This window comes from Rana temporaria, chromosome 11 (genome assembly GCF_905171775.1).
Source record: "Rana temporaria chromosome 11, aRanTem1.1, whole genome shotgun sequence".
In the NCBI taxonomy this organism is placed as follows: Eukaryota; Metazoa; Chordata; class Amphibia; order Anura; family Ranidae; genus Rana; species Rana temporaria.
In genome coordinates, this window is record NC_053499.1 from 145,698,220 (window position 1) to 145,724,306 (window position 26,087).

The 26,087-nt window shown below is 41.1% G+C and overlaps 1 long non-coding RNA gene across 1 annotated transcript in view; it reads left to right on the forward strand.

The window, feature by feature from the left end:
- The window catches only part of LOC120917822, a 340,441-nt gene that overhangs the window by 81,278 nt on the left and 233,076 nt on the right, over window positions 1-26,087 (forward strand). The window lies entirely within an intron of this gene.

The window sequence follows — 26,087 nt, forward strand, 5'->3', positions numbered from 1 at the left end:
ATGTCAATTTAGAGAGGAGAATGCTTTATGCCTGTGTCTCTCCTTCTTAATTACCCTGTTGTCTATTTCCATCTCAGTGTAGTGCATTTAGAAAAATACATGTTCTTTTTTTCTGCCTTTTCAAGTTTGACTCCCAATGCACTAAAACGCAGTGCATTAAAACATGTATTTTGATATATTATCAACAGGTATTATCAAGCCTGGGTCAATGGCTGATAACCCTCCCCACTCCTAATTCTAAATTTAAAAAAAAGTATTGAAAATGTACAAAGCACAAAGATAATGCATTTGGTCACATGACTAACGCTCCATAAAACAAACAAAAAAAAAAAACGTTTCTACACACAGGTCCAAACGGGCGCTAAGGGCCGGATTCAGGTAGGGGCGCGCATTGTTACGGCGGCGCAGCGTATCGTATTTACGCTACGCTGCCGTAAGTCAGAGAGGCAAGTGCTGTATTCACAAAGCACTTGCCTCCCAAGTTATGGCGGCGTAGCGTAAATGGGGCCGGCGTAAGCGCGCGTAATTCAAATGAGGATGAGGGGGCGTGTTTTATGTTAATTATTGGTGACCCGACGTGATTGACGTTTTTCCCGAACGGTGCATGCGCCGCCCGTGGAATTTCCCAGTGTGCATTGCTCCAAAGTACGCCGCAAGGACGTCATTGGTTTCGACGTGAACGTAAATTACGTCCAGCCCCATTCACGGACGAGTTACGCAAACAACGTAAAATTTTCAAATTTTGACGCGGGAACGACGGCCCTACTTAACATTGGCTACGCCACCTAGGGGGCAGGTTTATCTTTACGCATCGCATCTCTTACAGAAACGGCGTATCTTTACTGCGACTGGCAAGTGTACATTCGTGAATCGGCGTATCTAGTGATTTACATATTCTACGCTGAAATCAAAGGAAGCGCCACCTAGCGGCCAGCGGGAAAATTGCACCCTAAGATACGACGGCGCAGGCCGTCGTATCTTAGCTAGGCTTAAGTGTATCTCAGTTTGAGAATACACTTAAACTTACGACCGGCTTAGATTCCGAGTTGCGTCGGCGTATCTACTGATACGCCGGTGTAACTCTTTGTGAATCCAGCCCTAAGTGTTCAACTCCCACCAAGAGTGACAACAATTTGCTTTTCTATATAAATAAAACCGATTCCCGTATCTCCATCCCATTCCATTTTAATTTCATTGTTTATCTGTTTCCATGAATTAGACTCTATTCACCCTTTTCTTTTTTAATGGGTCATTTAGCGTCAATCGTTTGCGGAAGATAACGGCACTTTGCCTTTCCCGTTTGCCCATTTTCACATCTGCTTGAAAACATTAAAGAGCTTTGATCTTTGGCCTTATTAGACGGCTCATTTGCACACAGAGCTGGCAGCTCTCCAGTCACTTTCTCCCGCCAACTTATTACATATGTCCGATGTGTCATTTTTTTTATACATGTTTTACCCTGCCAAAATAATATGGAAATTCTATTTTCATTTTACAGGAATTGTTTAAAACACTATACCATACTATGATGCATTTCTCTTCAGTGGAACAAGTGAACTCTTGTAGGGCGTCATCTTTTTATTAGTTTGAGCTGTGTATGCAATGCTCAAAGTCTGCTCTGTTCTCTGGGTATTTCTAATTTTTGTAAGTGCATTGTCTCTTGTAAACAGTCCGGTTTCAATAGTTGTTTTTCTAGTGTATGACACAGTGTTCATATATATCCTAAAGAAGAATTCCAGGTATAGATTTTGTTTTTGTTTTTTTACAGCCCCTTGGCCAACAACAGGGCTTTGGGCTCTGTATTTTGGGATGCTCAGCCAGTGCCAAGGACACAAACTATCCACCTTAGGACCCCATTATATCTATGTGCATGTTTCTGTGCATTTTTCATGCATTGACACATTGCTTAAAGGCAGCCAATTCACTTTGACTCAATGCATGAAAAATAACTATTTGCAATATTTATGGGCAGTTGAGTACAGATCATATGAAAATTAGTGCATTATGGTGCGCTGAAACACTGTTGCATTTTCTTTAGTTGAGTTCATGTTTTGCTGTTAACAAAATGAAAACCTATGTTTTGCAGTGGAAAAAATATATATATATGGTTGCGCTAATTTTTAAACCACCTTTAGGGGGGGAGTGACTCAATCACCACCACCGTAAGTGTGAAATATATGGTGCAAGATATAAATAAACATAGATCATACCATGAACTATACTTGAAAGTGACCAAAAAATGTAAGTGCACAAATTTGAATTTGAACAAAGATCATAAGATCAATTGTGAACAAAACATAAACCCTGCAATGAACTATAAACAGTGCCATAAATGAATTGACAGTATAGGGTGCATGAACTTAGAAACAATAAACAAAGAGCAAAAACAAAAAAAGAGAGTCCATATATAACTTCAGTGTGAATAAACACCCAGTGATGTTCCAAGATGTCAGCTGAACTTTCTTCTCGGAGTCAAAAAACCAAAGTGAATTCCACCACCATAGAGTAGGTAAACTGCTTACCAGAGCCAATGGTCCCTTGTAATACAGGACCCAGGCCAGCATATGTATTACACCCAGCAGACAAAAGACAGCCACTAGATTTGTGATGTTGTAAATCGTCAGATTCCACAGCATAGGCACCAGTTGGTATAACATAACATGCAAGGAAAACAGATGCCTCGATAGTGTAAAACCAATGGCTTTTATAAAAATATCAAACAGTAAAAAACTCACATTTAGTAAGTGTATGGCCAGCCTTAAACCTGTTGCGCCGGCCGGACGCAAACAGAAAAACCCATCCGTGTGGAGATCGAGAAGATGAGGGTGATGACGTCAGCACACCACTCGTTCCCACTACGCGTTTCATAATAGGTCACGTCATCTCGGGGCACTATGTTTTGCAGTCCCATTCATTTTTAGTGGCGACACTACATTTTCTGCCATCGGATGTGCTTTGCACCACACTGTACAGTAATGCGCCAGTGTGTGTGGTCTTGCACTGCAATATACATTCACCAGCCATTTTATTAGGTACACCTGTTCAATTGCTTGGTAACACAAATTCATAATCAGCCAATCACATGGCAGCAACTTAATGTATTTAGGCATCTAGATGTGGTGAAGATGACTTGCTGAAGTTAAAACCCAGCATCAGAATTGGAAAGAAAGGGGATTTAAGTGACTTTTGAAGGTGGCATGGTTGTTGGGGCCAGGCGGGCTGGTCTGAGTATTTCAAAAACTGCTGATCTACTGGGAATTTCATGCACAACCATCTCTCGGGTTTGCAGAGAATGTTCGAAAAAGAGAAAATATCCAGTGAGCGGTGGTTATATGGAGGAAAATGCCTTGTTGATGTCAGAGGAGAATGGGTACAGAAATAAAAAAATAGAGTGGGCTCGGGTCACAGAGCATGCAACCAGAGCCCACCCATGTGTGTTACAACAGCGAATGAAAATTCCCTGTTGAAACACTGAGCCTCAATCCAGCCAGTCAGAACCGATTGTCCGAAAAGAGAAGACTCCCGATTGGACTTCCAAAGAGGAGGGAGGAGAACAGGAAGCCGTCGGTGATGGAGAGCAGGAGAACGGAAAGCCACTGGTGATGGAGAACGGGAAGCCACTGGTTATGGAGAGCAAGAGAATGGGAGGCCACCGAGCAGGGGGAAGCCACCAGTGATGGGGTAAGTGCTACCGACGGGCATACTGTTTGCCGCCCCCTATTTTCCACCAGCAGCCACTGTTGAGAGTGTAGTAAAACACTTTATAGATCATTCTGAAGTCATTTCTTGAAGCCGAGTGCAGGGTTAACACCACATCATCTTGCACACAAACATATAAACAAACTCTGTATCTGATTTAACATCTCAGAATTGTTTTGATTTATTTTGAACAAAAGCGCCAAATACTGGCCTGAAACCCCAGGCCCTGGAAATGCCGAAATGACAATTTTCTCACTGAACTCGTCCAATATATCACGCATTGCTACTCTGCCAAACATGACCCAATCTGTGCATGGAACAGAGAATATTAACCGCTTCTTGCCTAAATAGCTTTCCTATCCAGCCAGCGCATGTAATACAATGATCAGCATAGATTTATTGACACAAGGAAACCGTGTAACCACAAGGAGTCTAGGTCTCTGCTCATGCACAGCAGTGCTACAAGTTAAAATGTGACAAGCTCAACGTTTCATTGTTTATTTTTTAGATTTGATTTAATTGTGTAAGTATGGTGCCATGTGCGTTTCCTGTTTTCTTCAATTTAGTCCAAATTATGCCCCAAAAATGCTATTTTTTATAAATTTATACATTTACAAATCGTCTTCATTTGCTTGAGTTTTTGTGAATTCCGTAAGAAGATCATATTGAATTTCAGTCAGAATATATATCCTAAATATGGCATGAAAACATTGAAAATGAACAGAAAAAATTCAGGCTGTCTGACTGCTTCCTCATTTTCTCAGTTTGACCTAAAAACTGAAGGGGGGCAAAGACTGTACACCCATGCATTTATATTCCATAGATAGAGTTTGTGTTTCAAAACAGTTGGGTTATTGAATATTCATATTACAGATGGCCGTATGCATTGCAATCTACAGCCAACTCTTAAAGAGGAATGGTATATTTTTTTTACATTGGTCAAATCTGGATAAAATGTACCTATGTACTGCAACGAGGGCTCTTTAAAATGTTTCCACACTTTTATACATATAACTTTGTTAAAAAAAGTTCAGCAACCTTTTTGGAAAACCCTTATAAATACCATATTTGGCCAAAGTCCCTGGAAGCTGGAAATCATTAAAGTAGACTTCTATGTGCTAAAGCATTCGGAACACAGGAGATCAGACAGGGTGTAGCACAGGTGCTATTCAGAGAATGCTTTACTTTGTATGAATACAAAGCATTCTCTGAACGAACAAGGTAGAGAGACAGGGAAGTGAATGGCAGCTGACCTACTGTATTTTCAATGCATCAGGCTAGCTGCTTAGCATTGGGCCCAAAATCAAGTGGAAATCTTTGTGTAGCGGTTTAGTAGCAGTTTCTACGTCAGTGAATTCCAGATTCCAGGGATATTGTCCAGAAAAGGTATACAAATTGTTACATTGGTCCAAGTTGGACCAATGTACTGTAACTATGTAAAAATGTAACATACCTGGAATATATTTTTTTTGAAGAATGTTGTCATTATATAAATATTACAACTGGTTAAAGCTGCCAGGAATTTTTTTTGTGTCCATGGCCAGCAGTATCTTTTTTTGTTTGTTTGTAGCAACCTATGAGAGGTGAAAATTTTCAGTTGGAATATGTAAACTTGAAACTGATTGGTTGTTATAGCATAATGCAGTCAGAGTTTCCCAAAGATATAAAAGATAAAAGCTTTGAAAGTGTAGTAGGTATTCCTTCATATACTTCAGTTATGGAGTCACATGATAACATGATACAGCAGGAAGACATCTGATCCCATTTACCTTGTTTGCGTTCGGTCTGTCCTCACTTCTAAGGCATTTCCTCCTTTGAGATACTTTAAAGCACCCTAATAGGTTACATGGAAGGTGGGCCCAATCATTGGCAACTTTGTGTATGGCGTCATTCTGCTAACAGCACTACTGGCTGATCTTTACACTCCATACTGAGTTCTAAGGGCATCATCTCCTGTTTTTGCTTAAACTTATTTCCTAAAATCTGGTGTAAATCGAGTAGATAAGATTGTACACAAGGCAAAAGATTCAAGGCTGGCGGAATCCCTGATCATGTCTCACTTTCACAAGAAAAGACTGTGCGTCAGTAGCTGCCATGTTGGCTCTTATAGACTTCAAAAAGTTATATCAAAGAGGTGCTTGGATTTAAACACGTATTTGTTCCAGAACACAAAAATACCATTATATTTCAATGAGTTGACTGTTAAAGTGGAGGTTCCATCAAAAAAACTATTTTGCTTTAAACTGTAGATTACACCTAAAAAAGAAAAAAAAAACAAAACATTTTTTTACCCACCTTGAAATGCCTGTTGCTATGCGGTCCACGAAATCTGCCTTCCTATCCACCTAGGATCCTGATGTCACCCACCTTGGCTCCTAACAGCGCTAATGCTCCTGGGAAATTAAGCCGTGCACCTCCCCTGTACAAGAATCGCTTTATTACTAGACAATGTCAGACTATTAGCAAGGCAGGGGGCGGGACAGCTGCAGATCGTGACAGAGAACGAGAGACTCTTCATAATAACAAGTGTAAGTTTGGCAGCTCTCGCTCTCTGTGACGATCTGTAGCCGTCCCGGCCCCTGCCTTACTAATAGGCTGACATTGTCGGCCGCTCGGGGGAAATAGCATACAGGCTGCTAACTATCCGCCCCCCCCCCCCCCCCCACAAAACAAAAAGACATACCAAATATCAGGGGGTCACCTTCACTTAAAGCGGAAGTTCCAGTTTTGGGTGGAACTCCACTTTAAGTGTTTTCTATTTACATCCTGTTGTGTGTATATATAGACAAGAAGTGAAGTTAAATCTTCCCAATTGAAGAAGAATCTCAACATGGGTTTGAAACATTCCATAATATATCCAAAGTGGATTTAAATAGAGTGTAATGGTTGCAGGTAGAACTGTGCTAAAGTTGTTCTAGTATTAAACTTTAAAACCTATCTACATTTTTATTGCAATACTTTCCACCATGTTTAGAGGTTAGCATTGAGCTCCCTAAAAGAGTCTATTCTTTGTCTTTGTGGATATGAGCCGAATTATAGACTAGGATTAAAAAATAAATTAAAAAATAGGATCTCAGGACAAACTAAAGAGCCATGAAAATGAAATCTTTTTTCCACTTTCCTGTGTATTTTCAAGGAGATTGAAAGTCTAATTATATCCAAATGGCCTCATGAATATTCATTACTGTTATTGAGTTTCAAAAATATCCACAATCAGCCACATGATCTGGTTGCCCTGTAGTCCAGCACATTGTCAATTAGCATTGTAGAAACTTTCCCCCACCCCCACTTGTACTGTGCGGAAGCGGGAAGCGGTATTTCACCACCAGCACCTCCATTTCCTTGAAATCTGACTAACGAGAATTGTATTGGGAATAACATGACCGCTGGATTCTCCATGACACAATAATGGCATTCATATCCCTGACCAAGCTGATTACAGAAACAGAGCTCACAGGGTCACACAATACGTCAGAGGAAATATTCAAGCTGGCATGTAATATTATATCATAGCAAATAGAAATGTACATACCATATTGTCTATTGTATAACCGGGTCACTGGATATTGCATTATGTTTTTAGATGGAATACATTAGATTCTGTTTGTAAACACTGAAGAAAAGTGTCCACATTTGCCATACTAAAACCATATTTTTTACATTTTCCAACTGCTCCATACTGCCCCGCTATGCTTTTGCCATAGCGCACCTAACTGGCAGTTTTTGTGTGGGTTAGCTCCGCTTTCTCGTTCACTTCTATGAAGAAGGTTTTGGTGTGGTTTCAGAAAGAGCACCTAAACTCCTGCATGCTGCATCTTTGGTGTGCTTTCTAAAACCACACCAAAATGGCGGAGCATCATCAAAGTGAATGGGAAAGCACATCTAACCCACACGAACACTTTGCATTGTGAAGACGCCCCTACTAGAGAAAAAAGCTAATCGATTGGTACATTCTTGTTGCCTACATCTCTATTTTTATCTATCACCAAATTTTCAAAACCTAATCCCCATAGTGAATAAAGTTAAAGAGGAACTTTAACCCCTTGATTGTGACTCAACACTTGTGAAATGCACCACTATTTCCGATAGTCTGGAGCATGCACATATGTTACAGAAGGCTCTTCCTGGCCTTCCAGAACTCCTGACCTTGCAGAGCCCTGTGGGACATCTGCCACACTCCCTCAATGCACTTTGCGCTCTTGCGCAAAGAAACCTGTGCAGATGTGCCAAAGGTCTCTTCCTGGCAGAAGCCCAGCAGAGTTCTTCAGCACATCTGTGCATGCAATGTCATGATAGTCTAGGTGAGAAATGAGGAAATGCTGCCCTGGAGCAGAAAAAAAAAAAAAGGAAGGACTTACAAAAAAAGATATCCAATTGTGGTTAGAGGAAGGGGACAGGAGCCAGGTACACCCATACTGTGTTGCGGGGCAAAGATCTGCTTTATAAAGTCTGGCCAGGGAAGTCCCCCCCCCCCCTATAAACAATACTTCCCAGCCCCCTTTAGTTAATAGCTTCAGCATTTTAAGAGAAAACCAAACCTAAATGTTCCAAATACTCACATAAATCCATTGTCATGCAACATGCAGAGTGGGAGAGTCCTTTGAGGTGGACACTTCCCATTGCATGGACTATCATGGTTCTTGAAGACTTCAGTGGCATCACAATGTGGGGCAGTGACATGACTGGCCAGTAGAGGTCCTCATTTTTCAGTGCTGGATCACCACTAGTGGACAAGGTATCAAAGAGGGACATGTGATGGCGGAGTCACGTAACTTAAGGGCTTTGGAGGGTTTCTGTAGTTCCATTACTATGCTCTGCGTAAGAAATCTAGATCTCATCTCTATATGTATTTTTATGACATGGCCAACACAGATAGATTTGAAGTATTCTTGTTCTGCTTTCACCTTGATTGTAGTGACTGGATAAAGACCATTTTACCTGTTTTGTGTGGGCAAGTGTACAGAAACATACCTCTATTGGCCGAGTGGTGAAGAATACAAAGACTGATATTAACATAGAAATGAGCCCATGTGGTCAGGCCTGGCACACTGCTATCTTATGGTTGGTGAGGTTATGTACTATTTTTTTATCGTATTTAATGTATTTTAGATAAAAACCCTTAACAAAAAATAAAGGTCAGATCCCAGATCCCTGCAAATCAATTTTCTGAAACTACGAGTGGGTGTTTAATCATTTGGTCCATCATTAGCAGTGCACAGAATGTGTTTTTATGACCTAAAACTGAGCTCAGAATTTAGGATACTCCCAACTTTCTTTTTTCAATAACTAGTCTTTGTAAGAAGCACCGCAAAATTGTGAAAACCAGAAAGGTTTTAGACACACCACTTTTCAAGGACAGTTGGTGCTTTGTTTCATTAGCATGTTTTTTCTCTGTAAATACAAACAAGTTATTTATTTTGCGACGCTAAGATCAGCCAGTGACTGAGCACTCTTCTCATTGTATTTTTTTTCATGTGTACTAGTAGATGTTGCTTTATTTGTCTAACATGTGCTGATCATTTTGCCATTTTAGGACTAAAATAAGAGTTTCTGCATAGTATGATAAAAAAGAGGCTTGTGTAGCCTTCTTTATGGTGAGGGGAAATAAAAATAGCCTTCACCAAACAGGATATTCCACTAAACCTGTAGGTAAATAAGAAAAACTGAACCTTTGCTTAGTGAAAGAGCGGGATTGATCATAAAGTTTGCATTGCCTCCACCCAGGACAGCGACTCTATGAACAGAGGGGATTTCCATCCTGGTAAATTACCCTGTAATCTAATCAAAGTAATTGGACAACCATGGACAAATCTCCCTGCAGTGGTGTTGTATTCTGACAGCTGCATGCATCGACTGTCAGAATAACAGAAAAGTGGCTGCTGTGACACGCGGACTGGAGAGAGTATACGCAGAGGCTCTTCATTCTGATCCTTGCAACTGCTCCTTAATGCTGCTATATGGAATAGGGGTACATAATAAGTGCACCTTGTATTTTGACTGTATGGTCTGCTTTAGCAGCATGTATGTATTATATGCTGGTAGTGACATTTGTGTTTGGTGTGTGCTTTACACAGATTAGCTGTATAGAGCTTAGTGTATTTTTTTTTGTTAGGTCTGTTAATTTCATTAAAACAATCACTAGTTATCCTGCCATGAAGGTCCTTGTTCAGGCAATTCCTGTTATAGTGTGACAAAGCTCTGTCCTCCCAATTGTGCTACTGTGTTGACTTGTCACCCATTCTCAGAGGCTTCCTAGTAGATACTACAAATGGCCATTTCAGTACACAACACGGGTATGGTCCACTGTCGCCATCAGAATACCTGCCCTGAGAAATACCATGCAATCATTGCTGGAGTGCATGTATACATTAGGTCAGGGTTTGACAAATTTGCTTGGAATCTAGGAGCCAGCTAAAAAAGTTAGGAGCCAGAAAACTCACCCCGTCCCGACGAGCTTGCGTGCAGAAGCGAACACATACGTGAGCAGCGCCCGCATATGTAAACGGTGTTCAAACCACACATGTGAGGTATCTTCTCTGTAACTCAAAACATGCAACCTGTAGATTTTTTTTTAAACGTAGCCTATGAAGATTTTAAAGGGTAAAAGTTTGTCGGCATTCCACGAGCGGACGCAATTTTGAAGTGTGACATGTTGGGTATGAATTTACTCGGCGTAACATTATCTTTCATAATATTTTAAAAAATGGGAATAACTTTACTGTTGTCTTATTTTTTAATTAAAAAAAGTGTAATTTTTTCACCAAAAAGTGCGCTTGTAAGAAATACAGCGTGACAGAAAGTATTGCAACGATCGCCATTTTATTCTCTAGAGTGTTAGGATAAAAAATATATATAATGTTTGGGGGTTCTAATTAGAGGGAAGAAGATGGCAGTGAAAAATTACATTAGAATTGCTGTTTAACTTGTAATGCTTAACTTGTAATACCAACGGCCACCACCAGATGGCGCCAACTCACATCTGGTGGTAATAACTTGTAATACCAATGGCTCACCACCAGACAGCTCACAAAAAAAAAAAAAAGACACTATTTCTAGTCGACCTGGCGCCCGGGATTTGTCGAGCCCTGTATTAGGTGGCTGCAAAGAGGATGCTTGCAATCAGTAGCACTGAGATATAACAATAGAAAATTAAAGGGGAATTTTTTTTTTATTATGATAAATTACAATTGCTTATGATACAAAGTGCACAGACGAAACAAAATGTTATACAGTTAGGGTTTACATCTACATTATGAGAGGGCTTACAGCATCGTATTATTTTCTGGCTTTTAAAAAAAAAAAACAACTCCTAAAAGGCCTGACAGATTTGAACAACAGCATCCACCATCACAAGCCAAACTGAAATACAAAACAGCTCCCTGTGAAAACACATTGCATGACCTGTGCTGGGAGCAGAGAACTTGCAGCCATCTTCCCATGTCTCTGGGCTCTTTGGAAGTGAAATGACAAAACATTTCCATACAATTGTTACCATTTCAGAGTTATTTACATAATCTGATCGCTAAAAAGTCAACATAGAAACAAAAGAAAAAGAGTTCTTGGAAATATGGCCTCTCTACATCAGGACCCAAGACCTCATATGGGCAAGTGCTATTGGCTAAGGGATGAGACCACAGTATTTCTGTGACCGCTGCATCATGTTCAAGAAAGTAGATCTGTGTGAAACTTCAGAGATGCACAGGACCCTGAACCGATTGGCATATGTCTGAATGTTGTGTGATTTGGGGATAGGGAGATGTGATACCTTTTATGTAGCACTGATCCCTTGAAGTACTATGCAGTGAACATAGACCCATTTATACCATCTTGTCTGAAAAGAGCGTACAATCTAAAAATCCCCAACACAGTTAATACACAAACACTCTGGAGTTGATTTCTAAAGAATTTGAATATCCATCTGCCCAGTTCATTTACATTTGTTCCGTCTGAAGGGAGAAAATTGGATGCAAATAGGCACAAACTGATCTTGGCCACTAAATGGACCTAGCTATTATAGGAAATTCCTGTGATATTTAGCCCCACCTTTTGGCCAAATGTAGTATTTTCCATTTTAAAACAAATGGCTGGGTGTACATAAACTTAGGTGGGACAAACCTCGACCTGGGAGGACATACCTGTACGCCCTCACAGATCTGCACCTCACGTATGCTCCTGAGGGCACTTAGCGCAACCCCCTGACCACTGTATTCAACAGACACAGCGGATCACCTATGTTAGTACCGAACTGCGCTGCTTCGCCTTAGTGTCATGTGATTGCTGTGACCAATCATTATTTTCATTTTCTTTCTGCATTCTCCAAACTTTTGACAAAATATATATTTTTTCCCCCAAAACTCACTATGCCTTTAAGAAAATACCTGCATTTTAAGGCCTCAAAAAATCAGATAGTACATCAGGATTGATACATTTTAAAATTTACAGTGTATATATACCATAGTTTGTAGACATTATAACTTTCACACAGACTAAATAATATACACTGATTTTTTTTTTTTTTTTTTTACCAAAGAAATGTAGCAGAATACATTTGGCTAAATTTATGAAGAAAGAGTGATTAATTGCCACCAAATGAAAGCTCTATGACTTTCGCTTATGGGTTAATTTTTAAAGCAGCCTAAAAGCGCATTAACACACCTATAGCGCTAATGAGTATTTAGTACATTTATGTATTGTACAGACGTTCATGTTGCATCAGACAACACTTCTCAATGCCTGCCAAACTCAGCAGTCTGTGTTTTTTTGCCTCGCTGCAGGCGAAGTCACAAAGCAACGCTAATGCTGCATTGTGAGCACCCCCATCTGCTCCCTATTGTAATAATTTTGAGTTGCATTGAGAGGCGCTCGGGAAGAGTTAGAAATGCGACCCCACCAGCAATTTTCAATGCCTGTGTAAAAGGGCCCTGAGTGTGAGAGCACTGAAATGTATCCTGGACAGGAAGGGGGTAAAGTGTAAGGTATTGAGTTGGTTAAAAGATAGGTTCACCTTTCAGAGCATGTTATAGGTTACACTTATAATTTTGGTGTAATGCGTAACATGCTCCAGACCTACCTCTCCTTGTGACAGGTGAGCGGTTCTTCTCCCCACAAGCTGTCACATTTTGAAAATAGCTCCACCAACATGGCCTCGTCTATCATTTTACAGTGATCCTTGAATGAAAGAACTTTAGGTACTGTCAACCATTGTAGTTCTTTAAATACTGTGAGGGCACTGATGATGACTCTAATAGCTCATTCACAGGCCCTGCAGCTTGTAAACAGTCAGCCCATAGTGGAGTTACAGGCTGAAACCTGCAGGGCTTGCCGGCAGGATCCTGGCATTGCACCCCTGACCACGTGCGCAATGTTTTACAGGCTCCTGTAGTAAAAATTATAAAGGCACATTTTCTTCCCCTGCAAAAAAAGGTACCGTGTATTTATTATTTTTTCGTGAAAAGGGTGAACTGGTAAACTTTTGGCATTTAAGGCTGTGTTCAAATCTGTGTGCTGCAGCTTGGGCGTAGCGTGATTGTTTGTGCATTTTGTATTCAGCTTTAGGTGTGCTCCCATTGACTTTTAGACTATTTATTTTTTTCTGAAAACACATCAAACATGCAGCATACAAGACTTTGATGTGCATTTGTTAAAACGCACTGTCTAATAAAGGTCAATGAGATCATACCCAAAACCCTTTCCTCCCCAGCCTGACTTTCTCTGGCCTGCCCATTTCATTAATTCAATTTCAGTTCTTTCCATTGTGGGGGCTCAGCATCACATGTGGGTAGTCTGCATTAAAATGAACCTGAGTAGGAATGCCCACTCCTACAGACTGACAACCACCCAACCCATGGGAAAGTTAATTGCATAGAGAAGCACTGAAAGCTATGACCTCACTAGTTATAAAATAGGATATGCACTGAAAACAAAAAGGTTTTACTAACTTCCCTATCTTTTTGATGAGAGGGGGTACGAAGAACCAGGGAAGGTAAGCCTTCGACACACTTAATTTTTCCTGGTGTCATTATGTCCTTGTGACCATTGTCACTGAAAGTGAGGGAAAATCAAAAATTTAGAGTTTTAACCAAAACAAGAGAGGACATCTTCCAATGGGGACATGACAACTGCCTAAGGCCCCGTACACACGGCCGAGGAACTCGACGTGCCAAACACATCGAGTTCCTCGGCGTGTTCAGTCCTGGAGCCGCCGAGGAGCTCGGCGGGCCGAGTTCTCCCATAGAACAACGAGGAAATAGAGAACATGTTCTCTATTTCCTCGCCGAGGTCCTCGTCGGCTTCCTCGGCCGAAAGTGTACACACGGCCGGGTTTCTCGGCAGAATTCAGCTCTGAACCGAGTTTCTGGCTAAATTCTGCCGAGAAACTCGGTCGTGTGTACGGGGCCTAAGAGAGATTTTTTCCCCACTTTATAGAGTGTTCTTGTACCTTCCTGATATGTCTACAGAACAGGAAATTATGTGAAATTGGGACATTAGCTGGCCATACGTTGAACAAAATCCAAATCCCTGCTTGACCAGACAAATTCCAATCTATATTTGGGCTAGTGGGTTATACACAAGTTGACCTATTGATTGGCTTGTGTACAACCAATTTGTTGGGTTTTTCCCAAATTTTCAGTACTGATGGCTCTAGCTCCCCTTCATCAGAACACAATAGCTCAGGGGATTTTTTTTGTTGGAAGCACAGTGATTGACTATAGCCACTGGCAAAAATTGCATGTAAAAATCCAGCATGCTGGTTGTACCCAAGTCAATCGATGGATCGATTTGGGTACAATCAGCTTGCCTATGCATGGTTTGAATCTCAGTCAGTCCCTGCGGAACAAGCTGAGATTCTAACTGCCTAAGGCCACCTTTAAGGGGAAATATTTTAGACTAGCTAGGTTTAGCCTGGCTTTATAAACTTTTTTTTTTTTTTTTCCGCTAGATTTGAGTTTTTCTCTAGCTGCCTAATCTTATGTATATTAACGAGTGAGCTTCTATTATTCAAATGTACAAAAATACTACTGACACACCAAGGTTAGAGTAATATTAATATGAGAACGTCATAACCCTGTGAAACAAGTCCACATTTAAGTGTTAATATTATTATATAACATTCTGACGATGGATTGATTTTAACACAGGAGGTGTAAAAACAGAGCGAATGAAGCAGATTCTGGACATCCCACAGCACAACGTCCATCACTAACAAATCTCCCATACATGAACTCACGTCACCAGCCCCTCTCTCTCGTGCCTGTGAATCTGATCTGAAAATATCTCCTTTAAATAAATATACAGAGAAGAATGAATAGGAGCCCACATTGAGCTCAGGCCTAATCCGGAATCTGTATACACATCCAGGAACAGAAACATACTCACCCGTATATGCTAATAGACACACATCCTCTGCCGGGTACATGAGCACACACACTGATTATGTTGTAAATTTGTGCGTAAACACATACAACAAGCCACTCTGCACAGCGCACAAAATATTAACACATTGACTAGTACATATCACCTGTCAAAAATGATTGATGCTATTTATCTTTCCAGTGTCAGTTAACATCCTTAGGGGAGAATTTTCACTGCGTTTACACCGCTGACCCAGCGCCAAACAAAAAGGCTTTGTTTGTAGCTAAGCTTACAGATATCGCCAGCACAGTGGTAGAGTGAGGTGCGCGCAGAGGAAGAAAATACAGTAAGATCAGAGTTATTTCCTGGTTAAGTCTACAGGTTACGCTTTAATTTAGAATGAGTTGTGTGTTTTGGGACAAAGCCAAATTTCCTGAATACACACAGGCATCAGAAACGATAGAATGATTCTTTAAATCAGACTTCACACAGTTTTGGAGCTTCCTGCTAGATTATGGTTGGTTGCTTAAATGCTATAGAGACTAGTTGATCTTTTACCTACTGTAAAATCCGGAATATACGAGTAGAATATCGGCCGATCGTTTGCAGAAAGGAAATTTTAGGCCGATATTCTTATTGTGTATTCCGGATATAAGGGGTCTAATGATGAAAAAACTAATTCCGATGAGGAGCAGACAGTTATGCTGTACTCACTACTCACCTGTAAGCTCAGTTTACCTTTAACAGATCAGTGAACAAAGAATTCTAATAATAAACGAGCATGGGTAATTACACATCAAATGTTGCTCACTGCTCTGTTGGAGAGCACTATCTATCTATCTATCTATCTATCTATCTATCTATCTATCTATCTATCTATCTATATATCTATATATCTATATATAGCTCAAATACAGAAGGTGACACAACTGTGATATCCATTAACTAGACATCAGTGACATGACTAAAAATGCAACCTATCCATTCACTAGAGATCAGTGACATCACTGAGAATGCAGCCTATCCATTCACTAGAGACTGGTGACATCACTGAGAATGCAGCCTATCTAGTGACAAAATTTGCAATCATCACTTTTTTTTATTCTACTGTGTTTCTGCTTTCAGAAAATATATAATCTAGGGTATTTGTAATTTTTTGCCCAAAATTTTGATTTTTGCATGTATGCGACTAAGAAAAAAAAATGCTCTGGAGCCCAACTGGTTATATGAAGTAAAATTGTGTTGCATTCAGCTTTTGTGTCTTATTTAAAAATGACGCTGCCTGTGGATGGTGCCAAGTCAGCAGGTAGCTTTATTGTGTGCACTGACTGGGTCGAGGGAGTTACATCACTGCATATTTAACGGAACAGAAAATATATACAGTATCTGCTTTCAACTATTATAAATCTTTAATATAATTAAAGCCTCATAAATTACAAGAGATTTTATAATCATTCATGAACCAATAACAGTCTATCTGTTTTCAGGAAGTGAGTAAAAGTCTGCTCTATAGAAGAGGAGTTAGAGAAAAAAAAAAAAAATCTTATTTATCATGCCTTGCATTTGTTGTAATGTTTTATGCTGGCTTTCTTTTCAGATAAATATATGAATTAAAGTGGATGTAAACTCGATTCATGAAATTTGAGTTGGGCGCAGTGTTTTCTTATCTCTCTTCAAAGCACTAAGTCCCGATGCTTTCTCCGGCTCTGTTCTTCTGTTATCAGCATGATAACTTATTAAAGTCCTCCACACATGTCATAAAACCAGCCTGAATTTTGTGTCAGGGTGGGTGCTATAAATGGATTAGAAGAAAGCTGCTCTACTTACAGGATAGCTCTGAAAGTCTCTGCCTATGTGGAGGGGGGGTGTGAGCTTTCCTCCAATCAGCTGTCTCCCAGTGTAATCCAACACTACACTACTACTGCTGCTGAATGAGGAAGTGGAAATTCTAACAAGATGTGCACTTTCTAAACAGTATATACATCCACAAATCTTCTTCATAGCTGACAAGATGGGCTATGCAGCTGCTGATTGGTCGGCGCCACCCATGTGATGGCACTGACCAATTAGAATGCTCCAAAATGTCCCTCCTGACATGGTACGTTTTGGACATTCAGCTCAGGTGATTTCTAAGCCCTGGACTCCTGATGCGGACATACTAGGGCTTAGAACAGGAGATTGCCGCGGTCCAGTCAGTGGGATCGGGGGGGGGGGGGAGTGAGGAGGGGGTCCTGTGTAAGTTCAACTTTTCAAATTTTTCTGTAAAGGTTAACTTACCCTTTAATCACCTCAATACAGGGCACTTTCACCCCCTACCTGCCAATGCCATTTTTCTGCTTTCAGCGCTGTCACACTTTGATGATTTTTTTGTTTTATCATTTTCTTCACATAAACAGAGATTTATTTTGCTGGTATTTAATCACCGCTGGTTTTTTTTTATTAAAAGGAAAAAAAAAAATACTAAATTTTTTGAAAAAAAAAAGTTTTTCCTAGTTTCTGTCAGTAAATTTGTGGATAATAATAATACAAATATGCATGTAGGGATCTGCTGCACACTGCTGTAAGCTATTAATACCACAGTGTTATGTATATTAATGTATAAACACTTCCTGTCTCAGGGAGGGCCATTGAAATTCCCAGGAGGAGGAAGTGAAGTACCGCATTTATCGTGGTATTGCGCGCTCCGGCGTATAGCGCGCACCCCTAATGTGGACCCGCAATTCCTGTAAAAATTTTTTTTAGTACTTACAGTTTTGGTGTCTTGCGCGGCGTCCATCGGTGGCCTCGTCGCGTCCATCGGCGGCCTCGTCTGGTCCGGCGTCCGTCTGCGGCTTCGGTGGTGTCCCCCCGGCTTCTCCCGCGCTGTCTCCCCGTCGAATCGCCGCTTCCCGCGCTCAGTTTGAACGCCTCCACCGACGTATACCGAGTACAGTACACTCGGCTACATTCGACCAGGCTCGGCTTCGCTCGTGCTCACGCTCTGTGACGTTTATGCATGAGCATGAGCGAAGCCGAGCCTGGCCGAATGTAGCCGAGTGTACTGCACCCGGTATACGTCGGTGCAGGCATTCAAACTGAGCGCGGGTATCGGCGTATATCGCAAGAATGTCGTTTTTTTCATGACATGGAAAACGGCCGTGTGTACGTGGCATAATTCATCTGCTACCAATTACTTTGATTAGATTATTGGTTAATTTCCTAGGAAGGGGATAGTCCTAGGTAGAGGCACTGCAAACTAGATTTCTTATTTACCTACAGGCTTAGAGCAATATCCTGTTTGGGGAGGACACTTTGTCATAACCCTCCCAAAAGAGGCTACACATACTTTAAAGCTGTGCTAGTGGGTGTTGCCTGTAATCCATGTGTAACTATTATGAATAGACTTTTATGAAAGAACTTCTACACTTCACCTGCCCCCACCCCCCTTTTTTTTGTTTTCTCTACATATCCTCTTTACTCACCTACACCTGTGCTCACATCAGGGTAATGAGTCTTCGAGACATGAGCATATGATTTGTATCTGTGATCGTGCTTATGGGTAATTGATGTGATTTTGTAACAGGAAAGGGTTTGCATGACAGACATTAGTAGAAATAAGAATTTATTTCTGTATTCAGTAAGGATGATTGGCTTTATGTAAAGTGTACACTCTTTAACATCTTTGTATTGTATGAATGACATAAAATTTGGGCTATGGAACTGAGGTCTTAAAGTCTCCATTGATGGGATAGACACACCCTTATTATTGTGCAGGTGTGTCATTTGCCAGCAGTAGCTGTGATTGGCAGCTCTGAATTTCCTCCGCTCACCTGGGGAAGCGTTATTAGTGGTTTTAGATGGGTATATATTCTGGATATCAGAGACGTGTGGTATTATGAACAGGGCACAGTGTTTGACTAGCAGGTATAGATGTGCTTTCTGGTGCAATTAATGTTTGTCGAAAGGCCAACTTCATAGCTACCTTTTTAATAAGACCACCTGCTAACAAAAGGCACTTGTCTCTTCCAAAGGCTTCAATAGTCTAATTCAGTCCCATCTTTTCCCAACTGAATGGGGGTGGACACCAGCTGTGTACCGTGGCTCTTCTTCAGTAATTGGTGTCAGATTGGGCTGATCTACCACAATATACATTAGTTATTATGCAATTTGTCATTCCATATATTAACCACTTCCATACAGGGCTTTTATACACACCTCCATACCAGGCCTATTCTGGCACTTCTCTCCTACATGTACAAATCATACTTTTTTTGCTAGAAAATTATGCAGAACCCCCAAACATTATATATGTTTTTTTTAGCAGACACCCTAGGGAATAAAACGACGGTCATTGAAATGTTTTATCTTGCACGGTATTTGCGCAATAATTTTTCAAACGCCTTTTTTTTTGGAAAAAAATTGTTTCATGAATTAAAAAAATAACAAAACAGTAAAGTTAGCCCAATTTTTGTTGTAAAATATGAAAGATGATGTTACACCGAGTAAATAGATACCTAACATGTCACGCTTTAAAATTGCGCACACTCATGGAATGGCGCCAAACTTCGGTACTTAAAAATCTCCATAGGCAACGCTTTGAAATTTTTTACAGGTTACCAGTTTAGATTTACAGAGGAGATCTAGTGCTAGATCCCCTCCCGCCGCCTGTAAGAACGATCTAGCGTCGGAACCGCCGCTATGATCGTTCTTACGTTGTGCAGAATCGCCGGCAGAAGAGAAGGATATCTGAATGATGCCTCTAGCTGCAGGCATCATTCAGATATCCCCCCCACAAAGCCCAGGACGTCATATGACGTCCACTCTGAACGGTAGAGGTTCTTTGTGGACGTCATTTTACAATGGGCCGGTATTGAAGTGGTTAAAAAATAAAGATCATTGTGATATATTTACTGATAAAAGAAGTACATTATGTAAGCTTTAAAAGCCTAGTGGCCACAGTAGTTAGCACTTTCACCTAGCTGGTTTGAATCCCGACAATGACACCATCTGCCTGAAGTTTGCATGTTCTCCCTGTGTGGGTTTCCTCTGGGTACTCCGGTTTCCTCCAACACCCTAAAGACATGCTGGTAGGTTAATTGGACCCAGTCTAAATTGGCCCTAGTATATGTATGAATGATAGTTAGGGACCTTAGCTTGTAAGCTCTTTGAGGACAGAGACTGATGTGAATGTGCAATGTATATGTAAAAGCGCTGCGTAAATTGACGCGCTATACCTGAACCTGAAATAATAATAGCCATTTGTTACTATGTATATAATTTCCTGCAGCAGAGGAGCTTACAATCTAGCACCCTCCACTGTCACACACTATTAGTATTTTACATTTATAGAGCCAAGACATAAACCACAGTCCTGAGAACACCAAGCCAGTTACACCAGTCTCTTCACCATTAACCTCCCTGGCGGTATGATTATTTCAGATTTTAGGTGCTGAAAGCGGTACCATTATTTTGCAAGGAAAATTGGCGTTTTACATTGTAGGCCTGTAATTCTTAGGAATAACTCACTTAAATCTGTCCAAACAAGAGTCTAGTAGACATCTCGGGTATGATAAAGTTTGAAAAACAAAATCATAAATTCTGATATAATAAATAACTATAAATAATTATAACAAATAATAATATAATTCTAATAAAAATTATTCAATAATGTAATCAAATCAAAAACACTGAAATTTGCTCAGTTGCAGAATTGTCGCTGTCATTATTTTAATTTTTTTATGACGAATTTCCCCACAAATCGCTATCGCTCAATTCTTCAAGTGATTATAATTTTATTATCGCTGTTATCTAGCTGCTTTTGACATAAAGGGACACTTTTTGGTTGATATGGAAAATCTACAGTTTTCAGGCAGAAAGAACAGTTTGTATTATATAAAAGTACATGTAGGGCACTGGACAGACCACTAGGGACAAAGGGGGTGTGTATTTTTTACATACAGTACTATAATCTGTAAAATTACAGTATACTGTATGTATTGTGTTTATTTACTTTTTTGAATTTGGTGTCGTTCTCCGCCCCTGTGCGTCGTAACTTCGCAGGGAACGGAGATCGGCGGCACATGGGCACTGTCAATCGAGCGAGGAGGACAGCGCTCGCTCACACAGCGGGGATGCATCGCAGGATCCAGGGACAAGGTAAGTAAACCATGCCTGTGGACACTGTGAGGCGATCCCGAGTCTGGCTCGGGGATAACGCTTTTGGTCCTGAAATCTTACCCAGAGCCAGACTCGGGAATACCGCCAGGGGGGTTAAAGCGTACACTCTAATGTCCCCTCTCTGTCATGCACTATTTTTGTTATACACTTATATTGCTCTGACTAGGGTTGTCCCGATACCACATTTTTAGGACCGAGTACAAGTACTGATACTTTTTTTTATGTACTTGCCGATACCGATACTTTTTTTAAAAATGTGTCCCCAAATGCAGCCATGTCCCCCCAGAAATGCAGCCATGTCCCCCCAGAAATGCAGCCATGTCCCCCCACAAATGCAGCCATGTCCCCCCACAAATGCAGCCATGTCCCCCACAAATGCAAGACCAAGGAATGGTGCTGGGAGAATAATAGTGGGCACGCTCTGGTGGCTGGAGGGTGGCAGTGCAGGTTGTGCTGGCTCACTCGCCCACGCCCTGCCTTGCAGCCTGGCCTCCATCAGGCCTGGGGGTTGGGGGGCCTCTGCTGTAGACAATCCACCTGTTATTGTTCATGTACAGTAAATCTCCTGCCTAGTGGAAGAGCTTTCAACTATAATTAGTCGAGGAATCTTCAAACAATCTCTGAACAAATAGACCATGCTGCTGGTTGAAATTCTCGGCGTGGCACATCAAAAGAATGGATTCATTAAAATAGTAAAAACACAGATACAGTAATTGTTTTTATTGGCTTTATTTGATAATGGTTCCTTAGCCAAATCTATTAAATTGGGTCCCCAAATTAGTCAAATAGTAGCACTGAACATGGATAAATATAAGTAAAGTAGGAGAGGCATGAAATAGAAACGGGTGTATCTAAGGCAGGGGTGGCCCGGGGGCCACATGTGGTCCGTGGAGCCCTCTGATGTGGCCCGCGACCTCCTGCTCTGGAATGGCGCGTTGGCAAGCCCAAATCGCAGATTGCCGACCCGTCACACCACAGCATCAGTGGTGTGAATGAAGCTGGTGGTAGAGGAAAAATAGAAGAAAGTGGCTGCGGAGCAGAGCCCCATAAGCCAATGTTTCCTCTACAGCACTGGCTTTTGCCACAGGAGGAGTCCATGGCAAAGTTCAGCTAACCCGCAGGATAGACACAGGTGCACTAGGCTGCACCCGCAGTGTGGGTAAACAGCAGCACATCAGTGTGAAAGCAGTCTTAGGCCCTTTTCACACAACCAGCCCGACCAAATGGGACCCTCAATTCACCTCTTCAGAGAGTCAGGTGTATGTTTAGGCCCGCCTACCTCTAATCCGAAAAACAGAAGAAAATTCATCCCCTTCCATCAGGGCGGATCAGAGGGCCTATAGAGTAGCCGTGACCTGTCATCTGCCCGCTCCGCTCATTGTGGCCTGCGACTGGTTACGAAGTTGCTTAAGTGGCCCTCACTCTTCAAAAGGTTAGGCACCCCTGATCTAAGGTGTATCTTTCTTCAAATGTGTTTTTATATATTGTGTCTCGGCAGTCTGAACTATTAATACCATTTCCCACATTCTAATCTATCAGACTGATTCCGATACCTGTGGCTTTATATGAGGTTTACTGTGTACGTTGCAAATTATCAGTACTATTCCATGAAATCGACATTGAACCGCATACTCTATAGGACAGCACTTTGTGCGATCTGCACCTTTTGAAGTTGGTGGAAAATATCTTCAGACTATATAGCTATTTGATGAGTTGAAATCCTGGTTTTAATTATGAAAGTTTATATAGGCAGACCGCGGCAGTGTCACCATCCTCTCCACACTGAAAGCTTTAGAGAAATGGTTCACTTGTCAGAAATGAATATGAGTTCAGACTCCGCTTGTGTAAATACTGTCTTGTTTGGAGGTAAATTGCATTAAATTCTTTGGTGAAATAACGGATTTGATTTAAGGAACTACTGAGCAAATATACAAGAGGAAGGCTTTCCGAGTAGCAGTTTAAGTATGTCAGTCAGTCAGCAGGCCCTGTGTTCTGCTCGATGTGTCCAGCCTGCCAGCCTATTGCTCCTTCCCTCTTGATTAATGTAATTCTGGAAAAATAAATCAACCTCTTCTTGCATATACATACAGTAAAGAGGGCCTTTCTGCAAACATCAAATTAAACACATTTCCTATGAGAATTTAAGCTGCCATTTTCCCTTTAAAAAAATAATCTGTCATTTCTGATGGACAGAAAATGAGGGAAATGCATTGTACATAGTCAATGTTAGGGTCCACATCAGGGCCACCACTTGATAAATAGCACTGAACTAAGCATACACAGTGGCTGTGAGACCTGCACCTTAGGCCTCGTACACACGACCGAGTTTCTCGGCAAAAACCAGCAAGAAACTTGCTGGGATTTTTTTTTGCCAAGGAAACCGGTCGTGTGTACATTTTTCGACAAGATAACTGTCGAGGATCCCGTCGAGCCAAAAAGAGAGCATGTCTTCTTTTTCCTCAACGGGAATGGAGAAACTTGCCTTGTCGAGTTCCTCGACAGCCTAACAAGGAACTCGACGAGGAAAACAATGTGTTTCGCCCGTCGAGTTCCTTGGTCGTGTGTACGAGGCTATAGTTTCTCCAACAAGTTTGTCTTGCTACTTGTTCAGACTTAAAAAACACTTTGAACACTTTTGCCCCTGTCTGTTGTGCAGCTGAGCACAAACATTTCCCTTCTACTAAAATTAGCACGCAGGAATTTATTTTGTGAAATGCGACTAGTATTTTTTCGTAATCCGAGGTTCCACTTGTACTTTTCTTTACATTCTGCAGGATGTTTGGAATCAGAAAGTATAATGATCTTTGTAACCATGCCGTCTTTGTCATTTTGCATAACTGAGCATCATATGTGATTTCCTATTAAGAGTAGTCAGACATAAAGCTTAGTTTCGATTGGTTGCTCTACTTCTCAGGAAGCTTGTACTATATGAGGTCCCTGTGTAGACTGCTGCTGGCAATCAGTCGTTTTCACTGTGGGGGACTCTCGGTCAGTCGCAGCTACGCCTGCACCATTGTTTATTATACTTCCACACACACAGTGGCATAGTAACAGGAGACATCTTCTGCTATATTAACCCTTCCTAAGAGCAACAAAGCAGCGGCGTGGGGATAAATTGCTCCTTTTCATTCCGTCATGAATAATTTCTGCATTTGGTATGATGGAAACATACCAGCCTCCCCCCCCACCCCACAACACTTCCTCCTGGAATGCCTCTATGAACACGATCCCCTATTTTCTTGGAAAGTCTCTGACATAGAAGTTGGTTCAGACTTAAATAACACTTTGAACACTTTTGCCCCTGTCTGCTGCAGCTGAGCACAAACATTTCCCTTCTCCTAAAATTAGCACGAGGGAATTTATTTTGTGAAATGCAACTAGTATTTTTTCTCTGTGAAGCATTGAAAATGTAAATGTGTATGCTTGTTATTTTATTTTCTTGACGTACGTACATCTGCGTAACTCTCTCATTAACGGGCGTGTACAGTAATAGTCTATAGTAATCTGTATCACTGTCCACAGCTCTTAAAACCGATAATCCCAGAATATTTGTGAATTGGCACCATTGAATGGAAGGCCCTGGACTGGCAGTATAGGGTGTTGCAGCCCAGCAAACAGGGAGTTAATAAAAGCCATATGTACAGTGATTTCATTTCCTCGATGATAGAGGTCTTCCTCTATTGTATTTTGGCTGGCATCCCATTGGCACTATGTTTTGTGGTTGACGGACTAGAAGCAGAGTAGGTCTCTTGCGGTTTATAAATTAGTCAGCAGGATGCCGAGAATGTCATCAATCTGGTCCCCCACTCAGCAGTGTGGAATTACAGAGGGGGGTTCCCGGCATATACCGAAATCTGAGAAATGGGGAGAGGGAGATGAGACAGAAGGACATGGGGAGAGAAATGGTGGAAGCACTAAAGCTGTTGCAGATATTTTTTCCTGTGCAATAGTAAGCAATTTTTCAGCTCAAACAAGCTTGCCATTTATAGACAATGGCCAGCATGCTGGGCAATTTCTATACACCCAAGCTAATGATTTTCAGTAGATAAAAAGGAACAAACATTTCCCAGTCCTGCACCATGGAATGAGAACCGATATTACAGCAACTTCTGCCAGCCTGGTCATAGGATCTGTGATGGTAGAATCTCTCATCGCCAATTGTTCCCACTTAGAGATGTGAATGAATGTAATTGCCCATGCAAGCAAATCTGGAGGGAGGTGCTTTCATCATTTATTGGGTAAATGAGAAGGCAGGGTAAATAGGTATTCATGCTGTAAAGCGCAGCACAAACTGTTGGCACTATATAAATCCTGTATAATAATAATAATAATACTTTGTTTTTCTACAACAACCTCAATGGATTATTATCATATAACTTTCCCTTCTACATCACATGGTTTTCACTTCTTTGAATCTATTGGTCATGCTGTTAGGGGATATGGTAAAATTCTGTCCAATCTAATGACGTAAGACATTGATGATACGTAGGCACCTCGTTCCAAGGTAAGTATTTCATAATCAGCTAATATGTGGGGCATACTAGCTGATTATGGCTTTTGCTTTTCAGGTTTAAAAAAACAAAATGACAGCGGGTATACAACCGCTTTAAATAGGACAGATAATCTAGGAATGCGTGTAGCTCAGTGCTTTTGGTACCCCCCCCCCCCCCCCCCCCGGTACAGTTACAGGGGTGTTTTTTTTGCTGTGGCATGGATGTTGCATATACGATAACAAAGCAGATTTGAGGTTTCCCTCTTATCCTCTCATCAGCAAACAGTTAAATGCATATTCCATACAGAGTGTGGTTGGAAAGCAGAGACCACAATATTTAAGGGATATTTTTGGCAGTGTCTGCATTTTTGGTTATGACATCAGATTC